Source organism: Cyprinus carpio, unplaced genomic scaffold (assembly GCF_018340385.1).
Source record: "Cyprinus carpio isolate SPL01 unplaced genomic scaffold, ASM1834038v1 S000006678, whole genome shotgun sequence".
NCBI lineage: Eukaryota > Metazoa > Chordata > Actinopteri > Cypriniformes > Cyprinidae > Cyprinus > Cyprinus carpio.
The window spans coordinates 881217-898795 of NW_024879296.1; positions in this window are offsets into that span (position 1 = coordinate 881217).

Here is a 17579-nt window from a genome sequence, read left to right on the forward strand (position 1 = left end):
CCAGACAGAGATTAATAGAAACTGAGGGCATATAAAACTTTAGATGCCTGTAACGATGTACTAACAGTGGTAATTGTAAGCAAATGCAACAACTTGAACACACACCTGACACATAACATGGGCCTTCACTGTTCCCTCTCTCAACAATTATGGCAATGGTAGAAAGAGAGAAGACACAAACAGTTTCCTTTATGTTTAGTCTCTGGTAATTAGTTAACTTGTTCCCCAATTTCTGATTAGATGGGCATGAATGATAAATCTTTAGACTCATAACCAAACCATAATCCATAATAAAAGACAACAAACCTTAACTGATATGAAGCTGCAAACACAAGCATTTTTGATCATTTCATTCTAGTCTGCTTGTTTTTATTGCCTTTAACCACAGCTGTATTCTGCCAATGGCAGCAGGTATGCAATAAAAATTTCCAACTGGAGCCTGTACTCCCTCTATTCTGACACTCAAAGATGACATTTTAAGCTGCTTATGTAGCCGACTCTGTGCTGGTTTGTAATGGCTGCCTCCAGTTTTTTTTCCTTTGTACTGCTGTGATGTAATTGTGACATCAGCATTAAGAGGGTCTATTGACGGTAAAAGTTTCCTATTGACAGCAATGTAGGTCCCAGCCACTGATCTATATATAACATAATATAGTTATCTATTATAGGCAGGGGTGCACAAGGCTATCCCATGCCGTTTTCAAAGCACATTGCAAAACTGTGACATTCATTTACTGATGCTCTTTAATCAGCAGCAGCGCTAAATCCAGAAGCGTGTATACTTACTAGCCGGCAGCCCACCAAAATAAAAGCCTGCTGATGCCTGCTGAAGTTTGAAAATTATGAAAATTCATATAAAAAAGTAGTAGTAGTAAATATTAGCATTTTATTTGTAAGTTTACTATAAAATAATTGTATTTGTATTTAATGCTACTGTAGTGGGACGAACTTGGGTGTCTCTTTAAATTTGTTCCATCACTTGTCCAATCATATACATTCACGGTTCTATAAAAGGGGACTTTTAATGCACCGTGTTGTGCTCACCTCTTGTGCGTCATTGCCCGAGGCCCGCCCCTTCCTGGCTTAGACTCTTCCTGTCTTGCAGGTATGTGCTTGCTAGCGAATACAAATTAGTGGTGTGCTTGTGGTAACCAGCATTATTTTGAATCGTAGTTCCCGACATATAACTGTCTCATGTTGCTTGGCGACTGCTTTTAAATGCACTCCCGCTGCATTTCCATACCTTCTTGCCGGTTTGATGTCTGTTTTGCGTGTGCGGCTGGACGTGTGATCATAGCTACAATAAAAACGTATGTGTAGCCATCCCTGTTGATATTTGAGGTGTTTGGTGCGAGGAATAAATGTTCTACTTAATCCTTTTTAGGTGGAACAGTTTTAAGGAGGACTCATTCAGTGCAGCCTGCGGGCAAACGTATTTTGATGCTGCTGCTTTGTTTATGTTGTTTCATGTCTGTTTTGCAATCTAACGCAGAGGCGTGAGTTGGCGCGGGTATTGGTCCTCTCCATTGGACCAACTTTTTCTGCGTTCTGCTTATTGGACTGTGGAATTTGCAATTTGTTTGTTTGTTTTCATTTTATTGGCACCTGGTCATGAAACTGGGGTGAATATTCAGTTATTTCTTTACAATTTCCCAGGTGTTTTCATTGTATTTCATTCAACTGCTAAGTATTCTATTATTATTATTATTATTATTATTATTATTTCTTTGATTATTTTTTCTTTGAGAATTAAATTTGATTAACTGTGTTTTGTTCTGGGAATCGAGGTTTTAGGCAGACTGCTAGTTGGCCCTTGTGTGCGGTGGTGGGACTCTGTCAAAGGGTGCAGTGTGTTCACGTTTGACCTTACTGTGTGTGTGTGGTGTGAAGTGTGCACTTGGTGTTATGCTTCTGGCAATATAGTAGCCACATACTCATTAAGCTAGCCTACCTGCCTTAGGTAAACCTCGGTTTCCTTTTGTTTTGTTGGTTTTGTATGCCTTCTCTACTTCCATTCATAGTGACGTTTTAAGATTAATATTCATATTTATTGTGAAATAAACATTTTGTATTTTTGGTATCCACGTCTCTTGCCTCTGTCTTTGGAAACCACATTCCTGTGTGCTTTTTTAGTAGATAATTGATCTACAATAATGTTCCCTGTTAACAGGGTGGCGTAGTCAGCTGAGTTACAGTTTGCCCAATTAACTTCCCGCCACATTTTGGCGTAGTCGGCAGGGTTGTTTCTCTTTGTTGGGCTGAGACGTGGATGCTTATTGTTATTTGGTTAAATGTTTAGTTGTGATTTGTGGATGGATTAGTTGGTTATTTTTTGTGTTTTTTTTTTTTTGTTTTGTTGTTTTTTTATTTTTTTGTGTTTGGAGTGTGTAGAACAAAGCAGCAGTGTCATTTCAGTGGACTTGGAGTGTTCCAGCAGTGGGTTTCCATAGCTTTTTGTTTGGTAAGTTTCCCTTAAACAAATGGAAGCGGAATTGCAGGAATTAAGGGATCTTGTTGCTCAATTAAGGGCGGATAATGAGAAATTGCGTCAGGAGCAGGGTCGTGCTGCTCCATCTAGTCCTATAGCTGGCCCCTCTCGAGAATCTGTAGTGCCACCTACTGATCAATCAGTTAGTGCTAGTGCCACGTTAACCGAACGCCTTGTGTTTATTCCAAGGGATAGAAAATGTCCAATATTCGATGGTAGATCGGGTATTGGCATTAATGAGTGGATCGAGGAAGCAAGAGCTTGTATAAGAACTCGTCATTTGTCAGTGGCAGATCAGGCATTTTTCCTATTTGATCATTTAGGAGGGAACGCACGTGAGGAGGTTAGACATCGCCCTGTTATTGAGCGTGGAGACCCAGAGAGATTTTTTTTTTTTTCCATTTTGCAAGAACTATATGGATGCTCCCAGTCTTATGTTGCCCTGCAGGAAGCCTTTTTTTCTAGGAGGCAACAGGAAGGCGAGACCTTGTTGGAGTTCTCATTGGCCTTAATGAGCCTCTTAGAGAAAGTGAGGCAGAAGTCCCCAAATGCCATGCCAAACGCAGAGATTTTATTAAGGGACCAGTTCGTCGAATATGTTTGTGACGCTTCTCTTCGCCGTGAATTGAAACAATTGGTTCGTCGACAGCCCGATTTTACACTCTTGGAGGTGCGCGGCGAAGCTATTTGTTGGGAGCGAGAGTGAATGCCGGGCGGAGCAAGGGGTCGAAGCCTTTCTGTCCCTTTGGCGCACGGGTTTCAGTATGAAGTCCAGGGCCGTTGTAGCTCGTCTGAGAAGTCTGAAATGGGGGAGTTTAGAGAAATGTTAAAGTTACAACAGGAACAATTAAATCAGCTTACCCAGAATATTGCCCGTTTGCAAGGCCCCCATTCTCGTCCTCGTACCCAACCTTTTCGTAGTGGGCCCATTATCTGTAGGCGTTGTCAAAAACCAGGCCATTTTGCACGGGGGAATGCGAGGGGGAACGTGTTATGTCCCGGTCACCATTACGTTCTCGTGTTGATCAAGCCAGTGGAGGTGTGCAGTCGCAAGCTAATGTGTCGGAAAATTAATTCCCGCCGTGCTGGAGAGTCACAGCTCGGCTGGGAAAATGACTGACTCAGATGGTAAGAAATCTAGTTCAGTTCCAAATTTAATGTCTCCTTGTCCGCATCTGAATGTTTCAATTGGTGGCGTGTTAGTCCCTTGTTTAATTGACACCGGTTCAATGGTATCAACTATTACGGAAAGTTGTTTTATTCAACACTTTGAGCCATGGGGTCACGAACGCTTGAGGTCGTGTTCCTGGCTGCAGCTAAGGGCTGCAAATGGGCTCTCAATTCCATATACCGGTTATATGGAATTGGATATTGAGCTCTGTGGTAGGATAGTTCCGCGATGTGGGGTGCTGGTGGTCAAGGATCCTCCTGGTGGCTTGCGCTCTCAAGTCCCTGGTGTGTTGGGGATGAATGTACTTGGGCGATGCTACCAGGAGCTCTTTGGACAGCATGGCCCCTCTTTGTTCGATTTTCCTCCGGTTTCTAGTGCGCCACTTTCAGTTTTTCAAGCCTTACAACACTGCCATCAAGGTAGCGAACAATCTCTCGTTGAGTGTATGACTAAGGTAAGGGTGCGTGGTCCTCGGGCATGTCGTGTCACAGGTGGTACTATTAAGTTGGTTGCAGCAACCTGTGCAGAACAGTTGGCAGGTGGTACAGTACTGTTCGAGCCCATTGAGTCTGGGTTACCTGAAGGGTTGTTGGCATCCCCCGCCTTGGTGCGAGTGATTGGAGGCTCAGTTTATGTGCCAGTGGTCAACATAGGCACGTCTGATGTCCTCCTTTATCCACGCAGAGTATTGGGTACTCTGGTTAGAGCGAATGTTGTTAGTTTGCCGGCAGGTGTTACTGAAGTTAGACCCACTACAGCAAATGTGTACTCTCAAGCCACTCTAGCAGTTAGTGCCCCCGTTTTAGAGCAGATTGCAAAAGTAGATCTGACTGCATTACCAGAACTGGAACAGGGAAAGGTGAGGGCCTTGCTTACAAAGTATCAGATGGTATTCTCTGAACATGACGGTGATTTGGGATGTACAAGTCTTATATCTCATGATATCCCACTCTTAGATGACATCCCTGTGCGTCAGCGACATCGCCGGGTGCCTCCCTCTGAGTATGAGGTTGTTCGAGCCCACATCAATCAGCTGTTGGAGTCTCGGGTAATTAGGGAAAGTTGCAGCCCATATGCCTCCCCAATCGTCTTGGTAAAAAAAAAAAGGATGGTAGTCTACGCTTATGCGTTGACTACCGCCAGTTAAACGCCAAGACTAGAAAGGATGCATTTCCTTTGCCTCGGATTGAGGAGTCACTGGATGCGTTGACAGGGGCCTGTTGGTTTTCCACTATGGATTTAGCTAGTGGTTATAACCAGGTCCCTGTCACAGAGGGGGATAAGCCGAAGACCGCTTTTTGCACCCCATTTGGCCTGTTTGAATGGAATCGTATGCCCTTTGGGTTGTGCAATGCCCCCTCTACCTTCCAGCGACTTATGGAGAGGATATTCGGGGACCAACAGTGTCAGTCCTTACTTTTATATCTAGACGATATTGTGGTGTTCTCCACCTCGATCACTCAACACTTGGAGAGGTTAGAGGTTGTTTTAAGCCGTCTAGAACGGGAAGGGTTAAAGGCTAGGCTAGAGAAGTGTGCCTTTCTTCAGCAAGAGGTGAAATATTTGGGTCATGTTATCTCTTCCAGGGGTGTGGCAACTGACCCTAGTAAGATCGAGGCTGTGGCCCAGTGGCCTCGTCCCTCTAGCATTGCAGAGTTAAGATCCTTTCTGGGTTTTTCCAGCTACTATCGGCGGTTTGTGGAAGGGTTTGCCAAGTTGGCTGCCCCGCTGCATAAGCTGGTGGGGGAATTGGCTGGTGTAAAGGGTAAGCAGAAAGGTAGGAGTTTTGCTAGTGCCTGGAGTGAAAACTGTCAGGTGAGCTTTGAGGGGTTAAAGGAGAAACTAATTACCGCCCCAGTACTCGCGTATGCGGATTTCTCTAAACCTTTCATTTTGGAGGTGGACGCTAGTTATCAAGGTTTAGGGGCAGTCCTTTCCCAGAAAACTGAAGGTAAGGTAAGACCAGTGGCATATGCCAGCCGTAGTTTTAAGGCCCACTGAGCGCAACATGTCAAATTATAGTTCTATGAAGTTGGAGTTTGTTGCGCTCAAGTGGGCCATGACGGAGAAATTCCGTGAATATCTGTTGGGTAACAAGTGTGTGGTATTCACAGATAATAATCCCCTTAGCCATCTGACCTCTGCAAAGTTAGGGGCGACTGAGCAGCGTTGGGCTTCTCAGCTGGCGGCTTTCGATTTTGAGATCAAGTATCGCTCTGGTAAGAGTAATAGGAATGCTGATGCGCTGTCACGGAGGGATCCCCTGGAACCTGGTGGGTTGGATGGTTTTGACCCCAGGCACTGCATTTCCTGAGTTTTTGCGGTCATTAACTGGGGTAGATTCTGTGGGTATAGTGACCCAGTGTATGGTCTCTACACTTCCTGGTTATTCTGCTGGTGAGTTGCGTTCTTTGCAGGCAGCGGATCCAGTTATTTGGGAAGTGCTGCGATTTTTTGTTGACAAGGAAATCGCCCAGGACCTGATGAGCGGCGCCAAATGACTAGGGCGGCCTTAACCTTGCTCCGCCAGTGGGATCGGTTGAGGGAGTCAGATGGTATTCTGTATCGTCGGGTTTTCTGCCCTAATGGTAAGTAAGAGATGTTGCAATTGGTTTCTGCCAGCTGCCTTGAGACCAGAGGTGTTAAGACAGTTGCATCAACAACATGGACACCAGGGCAGAGAGCGCACCATGGAGTTAGTGCAACAGAGGTGTTATTGGCCCGGGTTTGTCCTCGGATGTGGCAAGCTGGTGTCAAGAGTGTGACCGGTGCCAGGCAGCCAAGGACACCCAGCCACTGGCTCAGGCTTTTATGGGGCGGTTAATGTCATCTAGGCCAAATGACATCTTAGCAGTGGACTTCACAGTGTTAGAACCCACAAGCTCTGGCATCGAAAACGTTTTGGTGATGACTGATGTTTTCAGTAAGTATACCCTTGCTGTTCCAACGAGGGATCAGCGAGCGGAGACTGTGGCACAAACCCTGGTGACCGAATGGTTTTACAGGTTCGGTGTTCCGGGCCGTCTCCACTCGGATCAGGGACGAAATTTTGTCTTTGTTGATACGTCAGTTATGTGAGCTTTATGGTGTGGTGAAGTCTCGTACTACCCCTTATCACCCGGCCGGCCGGCAACGGTCAGTGTGAACGCTTTAACCGCACTTTACACAATCTGTTGCGTACTCTGCCAGTGTCCAGGAAACGAGACTGGGTAGCGTGTCTTCCCCAGGTAGTGGTTCAGTTATAATAGCACCCCTCATCAGACCACAGGAGAATCGCCACACTTCTTGATGTTTGGTCAGGAGCCACGATTGCCCATAGATTTTTTGTTGGGGAGAGAACTGCAGCTAAGAGAGGGTAGTGTGCATGACTGGGTCGTGGAACATCAAACAAGGCTCCAGGTGGCCTTTGCAGGTGCACGGGAACGGTTGCAGGTCATGGCTGATAGGCGCAAGGCCAATCATGATCAGCACGTCCGAGATGAACCACTGGTGGAGGGTCAACTGGTGTACCTCCGTGATTGTGGGGTAAGGGGCCGTCAAAAAATCCAGGACCTATGGAGTCCAGTGGTCTATCAAGTGACAAGGGCACCCAAGGAGGGTGGTGTAGTGTACACCATTGCGCCTGTAGATGACCTGACCAAGGTAAGGAACGTGCATCGTTCACTGTTAAAGAGAAGAGTCGGCAAGGACACAGTTGGTACTAACCATGATAGTCCTTTACCTGACCCAGTTATGGACACATCCTCATTAGTTGAGGAAGAGGATGAGGTAGATTTATTGGCTTTGGTCCAAGGACGGGATCGAGTTGATGTTGAATTAAGACTTGGTGGTCCGGCATCTGGGGTGGAACACGGTCTACAGGAAAGGGTGAGCGTTATGGGACCAGTTCCTGCTAACTGGCCAGGATCACAGGTTCCAGCTAGGGATACAGCCATGTTGCCGGAGCCACAGCTTGAAGCCCTGGTTAGGGTAGATGAGGGTGCTTTACGCAGGACAAGACGTGCAAATGCGGGTCAACATCCAAATCTACACCATCTTCCCCGTTCAGTAGGTGGGACAGGTGAGGGCTCCCAGCAGCAAATGCATGGCATGGTGCCAGGCATTTTTAGGCCATGGGATTAGGTAATCCTGAACCTAGTAGTAGGACCGTCGGGGCGACGATCCGTCAGTGGGGGGGGTAGAATGTAGTGGGACGAACTTGGGTGTCTCTTTAAATTTGTTCCATCAGTTGTCCAATCATATACATTCACGGTTCTATAAAAGGGGACTTTTAATGCACCGTGTTGTGCTCACCTCTTGTGCGTCATTGCCCGAGGCCAGCCCCTTCCTGGCTTAGACTCTTCCTGTCTTGCAGGTATGTGCTTGCTAGCGAATACAAATTAGTGGTGTGCTTGTGGTAACCAGCATTATTTTGAATCGTAGTTCCCGACATATAACTGTCTCATGTTGCTTGGCGACTGCTTTTAAATGCACTCCTCCCGCTGCATTTCCATACCTTCTTGCCGGTTTGATGTCTGTTTGCGTGTGCGGCTGGACGTGTGATCATAGCTACAATAAAAAGGTATGTGTAGCCATCCCTGTTGATATTTGAGGTGTTTGGTGCGAGGAATAAATGTTCTACTTAATCCTTTTTAGGTGGAACAGTTTTAAGGAGGACTCATTCAGTGCAGCCTGCGGGCAAACGTATTTTGATGCTGCTGCTTTGTTTATGTTGTTTCATGTCTGTTTTGCAATCTAACGCAGAGGCGTGAGTTGGCGCGGGTGTTTGTGCTTTCTATTGGATAAAATTTTGTGGTTTGTTTTTATTGGACTGTAGAATTTGCAATTTGTTTGTTTGTTTTCATTTAATTGGCACCTGGTCATGAAACTGGGGTGAATATTCAGTTATTTCTTTACAACTTCCCAGGTTTGTTTTCATTGTATTTCATTCAACTGCTAAGTATTATTATTATTATTATTATTATTATTATTATTATTATTATTTTATTATTATTATTTCTTTGATTATTTTTTCTTTGAGAATTAAATTTGATTAACTGTGTTTTGTTCTGGGAATCGAGGTTTTAGGCAGACTGCTAGTTGGCCCTTGTGTGCGGTGGTGGGACTCTGTCAAAGGGTGCAGTGTGTTCACGTTTGACCTTACTGTGTGTGTGTGGTGTGAAGTGTGCACTTGGTGTTATGCTTCTGGCAATATAGTAGCCACATACTCATTAAGCTAGCCTACCTGCCCTTAGGTAAACCTCGGTTTCCTTTTGTTTTGTTGGTTTTGTATGCCTTCTCTACTTCCATTCATAGTGTCGTTTTAAGATTAATATTCATATTTATTGTGAAATAACCATTTTGTATTTTTTGGTATCCACGTCTCTTGCCTCTGTCTTTGGAAACCACATTCCTGTGTGCTTTTAGTAGATTAATTGATCTACAATAATGTTCCCTGTTAACAGGGTGGCGTAGTCAGCTGAGTTACAGTTTCCACACTTTATTGTAGATCGCAGATTTATAAGTGCATTCACCGCTACCTATCTCTCAATTGGACCATTGCAACACTCCTGATTGAGATTGTAGATAGAGTGTTAATGCTCCCATTTGAGAGATAGGTGGCGGTAATGCACCATAATGCTAATTTTGCCATTAGTTTTTCTGTGAATCCACTGTGAATCGGACTGAATTTTCACTCTTTTTTTTTTTCGTAGGTCATGTGAACCTAGCACACCAACAGAACTGCGGAAAACTTATTTTAAAAAATAAGAAAGAAGTTGTTTTTATTTAGCAGTAAGTTTTTTTTTTTCACATTCTGCTATACTCATAAGTATGTTCTGGAAGTGTTGCTGATTTAGTCGCAAAGTCATGATGAATGTTTTACTGTATATATTGTAGTCATTTTAATTAATTAATATTAAAATATATCTTTTTTTTAGTTTTTATATAATTAGTTTGCTTAATAATAATAATAATATAAAATTATATAATAATAATATTATTTATAATATATGTACTGCATTCAGCAATAATAAATTATGTATTTAGTATTTTTTGTTATATATAAATATTTTAATTAATTAATTGTACTAATTAGATACATATTATCTAAATCCCTATATATTGTTAATTTATACCAATAATATAATAATATAATTATTTTATTGATCAATAAGAAATAATAATACATTATAAAGTGTTTATTCTATTATGTTACACTTTATTTCGATAGTCCACATTAAACATTTTTTTTGCAGCTTCTACATGTCAGCTAACTCTCATTAGAGTATTTAGCAGATTGTTAGGTTCAGGTTAAGGTCGGGTTTTGTAGAAAAAGTTGACAAGTAGTTTTGCTAACGTTATAGTCAGGTAGAATGTCTAAAATGGACTATCAGAATAAAGTTATCTAAAATATATAATTAGGTAACTTTCTAATCATGTTTTAATCATTGTGTTGAATAATAAATTGATAGATAACAGATAAATTAAAAATGATTGATTCATTTCTATATAATTAGCTGTATATGGCTATAAAAAGTGGCTCATTTAGAATTTGGTTTAACATTTTTTTTTATTTTTATTATTTTTTATTAGTCTTACCAATGCAGGTCATTTGTGGCAGCAGAGGAGGCCAGCAGGTGCAGAGAGATGACGATCATGATGAAGACAATCAGTGAGCTTTCACTGGGTATATACAGTATAAATATATTATAAATGTGGGTGGAGACACAGAGTTTCCTATAACTTCTTTCATTAAGTTTGTGTATCAGAACCTCTGATAATTAGCTCTGATCATACTTGTGGCTTGATTGAGGTTTCGGTAGAAGGCTTCAATCATCATCAGTTGTGTATAAAGTGCCTGAAAGCCATACTCAATTAAAAGTACAGATATCTTACCAGAAAATGACTTTGGTAGAAGTTGAAGTCACCGTTTAAAATATCACTTGAGTAAAAGTCTTAAAGTATGTGATATTTATCGTACTTAAGTACGAAAAGTTTTTTATTTTTATTATTATTATTTTGCGTTTTTTTTATCTTAAAAGTACTTAAGTTTTGAAAGTAAAAGTACAAGTAAATGCAAAATGGAAAAGAAGCAAATAAATAAATAAATAAATAAATAAATAAAAATAAATGTTCATACACAGCTTGAGTAACAAGATTGTGTTCACGTGTGTTAACATTTTCTTCCATCGTTTGTATTTTTGGGTAAGACATAAGAAGCACTTCATTCGGTATTTAGTGTCTTTCATTCCAATATAAGAAACCATTTTTGGAATCTGCATCTGAAAAAATGGCATTTAGCCTACAGTTTTACGTATCTCAGAAGGGGGGACATGGATGCATTTTAACCTGCAGTTACAGATGCATATATAGGGCTAATGTTTTGTTTTAAACATAACATGTTGAATACTGATATCTGAAATACTTTAAAACATGAAACCGCCAGTAGGTGGCAGCAAGTGATTTTTTAATGAGTGAGTCCCATTGAGATTCAACAGATTCATTCAAACGGCTGATTTATTCAGGAACAAAGCATTCAAACTGTGTTAATGAGTGAATCACTGAATCCTTTTTATCAACCGATTTGTGTTCAAAAAGCTGATTCATTCAGTAAGTAAACACCATCCATTGCTCAGAGATGCAAAACAGTGCTGTGTGTTCTCAAAAAAACTCATGTAGCATATCAGACCCGAACCAGACCAAATTAAAGATTCAATCGTGAGCATGGTTGAAGCATGAGGAGCCGATTTCCACAGAAAGGCAACAGGATGTTGTAAATCAACTCCTAGCACCACAGTCTGAAGCAAGATAACCAACCAACTCTTTCAGAGAACAGCTTTCAACATTAACACCATTAGAAACAATTATTGACAATTTCAATTCAGAGAAAAGATTGTCAAATTTTGGGAGAGGGATCAAGATTGCTGGTCAAAGAGATGCACAGCCTGACCATCACATGTAAACTCATGAGTGTAAACAAGATCGTTGGATTGACTTCCCCCACCTAGCAGAACCAGACTGAAATTCCTAAGGGGACCTTTTAACCTCTGGTTTCCACAGAACATCCTTATGTCAAAGAAAAGCAGAGAACCTGTGTCTTGTACAGATGAACACAAAAAGACTTCTAAAGGAATATCAGTCCATTGCTTAACGCCCTATCATTTATGAAACCCACACCTTTGATCATGTTTCTAATCACTTATTGTGTATGTCTTTTAAATAACTATTGAATAGCTTAAGTATTCATATTCATGTTTAGTATGAGTGTTCAAATCTTATTGCTTGAAAAGTTTCTGACCATCAGTTTTTTGTCAAATGTATCATATTCTTATCATAGGAATCATGTCCAAAATTATACTCTGCAAGAGCGGGGAAAAATTCGGACCACGTGATTGATAAGATAACATATGATTTATGAATTGGTAGGACAAAACATCGCAACACCCCAAGTAAAGACAATATCTAAATTGGTCAAGACAAAATTGAGAGGTGTGGCCAAAAGGCCAGTTTAAATACTCAGGACACCATCAAATTTTGCTTTTTAGCCTGCTTTTTTTAGCTTTTGCTTGTAGTTTTGAATTTTTAGCCATGCTTTTTGTCATCACATTTAGCATTCTTTGAGCGCGGTTCCAGCGTGCTTCGGCCTGCACGCCTGCTGCTACTTAGCCACGATGAGAAGAAACACCACCTAGTCTCGTCAAACTTTACTTCTATTCTTTTACTTTAGTTTCTTTTCTTTTCCTGTTTGAGAGTGTCATGTTCTGAGATAAGTTTTGTAACGTCGTGTCTCCGAGTCTGACCTCGCGTGCCCGTCTGAAACTTCAACCAGCCCACAACTCCGCATCGTCAGCCAACGCCCAACCACGGGCTTCCCCAAGACGTCACTACACGACTACTGAACTTCCAGCCAATCAGCAACCTCGGAAAACCCCCTTTTCAATGACCACAAAGGGACCCCCCCGTTACACAGGCAATGCAAGTAACGTACCTCCAGATTTTTCTGATCTGTACTGGTGTATCTAATATAATGTTTAACCTCATTGAGGAACTCAATGTGAGGGTTAATTAAGTGACTGATGGTTGTTCATGTCTATGCAATGTTCACGTATTACTGTAAACTTGGGATTTCACATTATCATTCTCTTAAACCCATTCTTTCCCTAACGTTCTATCCTCCTGCAACTTGTGTGAATGTGTGAGTGCGTGTGCTTATGTGTTAGATTAGCTTATATGTCTTAGATTTTATCTAATAAAGGCTCATTCATATTGAAACGATATGTATCTTGTGTTTTGTGCTTACAAGTTAATGTCTTAAAACTGCCGATCTTATTACTGTGCTAATTAATAGTGTTTTTTCACTATACTTTGGATATTAATATCCAGTGCAGATTTGATGTTAAATGGCTCATTCAGTGAATCAACTGGGCCGTTTCATTGATCAGCCCGTGAAACAGTGATTCTGTTCAAATTCCCTTTAAAATCTTAAATGATTCCCTTTGAGCTAAATTACCTTTTTCCTTACTAACTCAAGTAAAGTACAGATACTCCCAAAATATACTTAAGTAGCCAACTGTAAATGCAGTATTACTTGTATACAGTACAATACATGTACATTTTGTTAACTAAGCTGACGGAACCGTTGAATGCAGAAAACCTCGTTTGGAAACCATGTCCACCGACAAGGCAAAGTCGCCTGTGTTACACTATGTTCTACAAATATCATTACACTATCCAGTAGCAGTAAGGTTTAGGTCTTCCATCCGTTTTGCAACCGTTGCCCCTCTTTCAAGCTCACGCCACCGAGTGTAAGCCCCATCCGATATTGATTCTTGTTCGTGGGCTCATGTCCAATCACTCTCTCTTCTCTTTCTTTTCTTTGCTTCTTCCGACAAAACCCTCTTTTGGTTTCTTTGCTGGCTCTGCCATGGCCTTGATTTTGAGACTTGCATACAGTATTAGATCATTTGCTCATATTAGATCATTTGAATCTGGTGGTTAACTCCCACCAAGGCTACGAGTAAAATATGTTGACATATGCCATAAAGCAGGTTGCCCTCTTCCACTGGTGGGGGGAATGGATGGGGCTCTTGTGTAACCGACCCGAAAACACGAAACTTGCAGAGTGTGTGGTTGCTAGCAGCTAGGGAGGAGGCTGCTCAGGTAGCAGTGGCCGTATATTCAGTATCCAGTCCACACGTTTTGTGTCTCTACCACTGTAATATCTTGTTTAGAGACATTATTTTAAAACTACGCGGTATTATGTGGTTGCTAAGCTTAAATTAAAAAAAATAAACATACATCGAAACACAATTAATTGTAGGATGCTCGCTATCTTTGCAAATACCACAGCATGTAAAATCACAGGGTTGGTTTGGTTTCGTTCGTCCAGAGAGTCCTTTACTCTTTTTAAAAAAAACACAAAATGTTTTTTTATGGTGTTCACACTCATTGTGATTTAATATCAAACATCAAAACTGTTTACATCACAAAGTTTTGATTGTGTAATCCCAAACTTGTTGTTTTCAAAATACGAGGTGCAGCGTGAACGAAACTACAACAAACTATGCGTCATACAATATCGTTCATGTAGGATCTTATTTGCTATGTTCAGACCTTTCAAGATATATTTGCATTACTACAACTGGCTCGGTCACCATTAGTGGTAATATAACCATATTTTTACAGTCCAGCTTGCCTGCTTTTTTGCAGGACACCCAGCGACATCTTAATGATGAGCGGGGTAGTGCTGCTTCCAACCTCAAGAAAGCGTTTTCTAATATCTCGGGAAGGAGTTTTTACACGTCTTGTTATCGGTTTAAACATATGGAGTTAAGGTGGTGGTTAACAGAGGTGTTCAGCAACCCCGAGCAGGGGCACGCCGCAAACATCATGCCTGACTTCCTGAACACATCCATATATATATCGGGCCACCTCATACCTACTGCTAAGTTCTCGATTCTCTCGAAGGACAGATGGACGCCACCTGGCCTGGATGGCGCTCATGTTCGATTCAATGTCTATCATGGCGACACTTTGAGGATCACCTCTCATCGTCCCGATCGCAGTCCTCTTTCTGAGCGGTTAGGAAAGAGCGATGGCTCGTTCTGTAAAGGGGGTCTTGGAGTCGCCAGCACATTCCGGGCCACGAGTGTCTACTCCCAGGCTCAATCTCAGGAGAGGGGACCTCTGAGCTGTTCCCAGTCTCCATCCTCTCCATTTAGATTCCGCGGGCCGAGATTGCCATCATCGTTTGCGTGGTGGACAAAGAAAGCTGGAATTCTGGCCTCCCCTCGCGCAGCCGCTTCGCTTTCGCTGACGCTTCCTCAGCACTCCCATTGGACGTCTTTTAGAATCCAGAGCGAGGACAACTGACCCACGTAGGTTTGCCTTCAACACGCACGTTAAATCCAAGGTATCCAATTCAATCGTGTGCAGATAACAAACAGTTTTTCAACTATAGTTCAGTATCAATAAAACTACTGTCATGACACAACTTTGAGCCCCTCAGCACTTCCGGCAGTTCCTAGAGAGGTCACTCTCCCGTCCACACACGTGAACGTCACGAGAAATTCTCTTACCAAAGCATCAGCAGCTCCCTCTAGCGGCAGGCAAGACGTAATTCCACCTGCACCTCACTCAATCTATTCTCTCTCCCAAAACATCTTCTCTTTCTTTCAGCCATATTCAGGGCTGCCCTCTCGTCTAACTGCTGCGTTCTCTGATGGAGTCCATGTGAGAAACTCCTGCTTTCATAACCTTACGACACCAGCAAACTGACTTGCAAAGCACCTCCGCACTCCTTATCAGAACCTGATAGAGTTGACCAGGCCACTAGCAGAAGAGGCTTGAATTAAATCAACTTATCTTCTCTCCACGACACTCACATTCCAACCATTAACCAAAAAATATCATCACAGCCCAGAATACTCATTCACTTAAGCACGACACAGATCGTGGCTGGCGCCAAAGCCGATACCACTAATGCCCAAGTCTTGCCTATCCATCAAGAATCCGGTTGAGGCTTCTGGGAAGGTGCCATTAATTCACCGTGACCACATTCGTTTGCAGAAGCAGTGCTAGGATGTTAGACTCTCCTCTCCGAAGCTACAATGGATTCTTACTACCAACCACAGTCTCCTTACGTTCCTTCACCTCCTCAAAGACTTCCGATAGTTGCACGTTCACTCTGCACCACCATAAATGAGGATACCCACCACCAATCTAAGTTTTTTCACTGAACTCTGCCTTACATTATCAGAGTAGAAACATCAAGAGCCTCACACTTCATCTGAGACAGATGTACTAAGCACTCAGCTACCAGGACGTTCTAGCAGGCCACCTTAACAATGCCATCCAGATAATACTCAAGGGAATCCTTCGCATCAGACGTGTTCTGTTCAGAAGCGAAACCATCCCTTCCCCTACAACAGAGTCACATTAGATAAGCCTAGCGATGGAAATGTGGCCTCCGGCAACAACACTCTCTCATGGAACAACATTTCGTTACATAATATCTATATCTCCCTCCCCGGCTGCATTCAACTGTACACTGATGCAACACCCTAAATAAGACTCCAGCAGTTAATATGGTGGCTGCTGGGTTGATTCTGAACAGACCCCCCCGGATTTCAGTTTTCCCACAATCCACAGTTCAGTAGCAGTCTCCACTAGCATAATGAAACATATTCCATAGTCATAACAGCCATCCATTGGGGGGTTGAATGGTCCGATCTACTCTCATCTGCTCGAAGACGAATGCAGCGAGAAGTTGAACTATAAATCAAGGGATGATATATGGTTGGCAGTTTATGGCAATTCATTGCATAGGCCCACTTAATCTCTACTCAACAACAATTTCCTCCTCTGAGCAACTCATATACAGGTACCGGTCCTCAATCTCGTAACATACTCATTTCCCATTTCCAGAAGTTAGACTTGGCTCCAGAATAAACATGCATCCTCGTCGGTCATACCACACATATCACAACACCAAACATGCTTCCCAAGAAGCCATTCTTAATTGTCCTTGCTCCAAGCATGATCTCTCCAGAATACCTCTCTCCGGCTGGACTGTCCTAAAGCTTCCTTTTTCCTCCATCAACCGACCCCACTGTTCCATTCACAACTTTATATCTTACGCTCATCCTTCCAAAGATCCCCATGTGCATTTCTAACCTACTTGTCAGGGATCAACTACTCCTATGAATAACCCCCTGGCTATGATTGCCCCAGCTTCTCCCTCATTTTCACACATTTATACTAATAAAGGCTTTACGAAAAAAAGTAAATGCTTTTAACCATCTAACGCCTGAACTATTTCACCTCCGCGATCCCTCTCTGTATGATCAGGGCATTCCGAGCTCACGCTTAAATCAGCTCTTCCCCAACTTTGGGGGGTTCCCTAATTGTCTGGCCTAAATATTATGCTAGAGACGGTACCCCCACCCTAAGTCTCTCTGAGCCATCATTCTAGATGCCCTGATCACAACCTGACCATCATCCCATTTCCTTGACCCCTTTCATCCTCTTTCTACTCTTCCCCAACTCCCTGTTCAACGTAAAAGTTTCATAGCTTTGTTGTGGTGTTGGTCCTAGCTAGTGAAATGGAGTTAATTGGTTAACAGATGTTCAGAAGCAGGGGCACGCCCCAAACAATCACCTGAACTTCCTGAAACTCCCTATATTTCGGGCCACCATCATACCCGACTGCTAGTCTCGTTCTCCTCTCAAACCCACCCTTTCCCTCCCTTTCTCATCACCATTTAGCCAACCTTATCCCACATTATCTTTCTATCAGGTTGTATCGGGGGGTCCTAATTGTCTTGGCCTAAATATATGCTATAGAGAGACAGCGGACCCCCCCCCCCACCCTGAGTCTCTCTGAGGTGCCATCAATTCTAGATGCCCTGATCAGGCCTGACCATCAGCCCATTTCCCTCG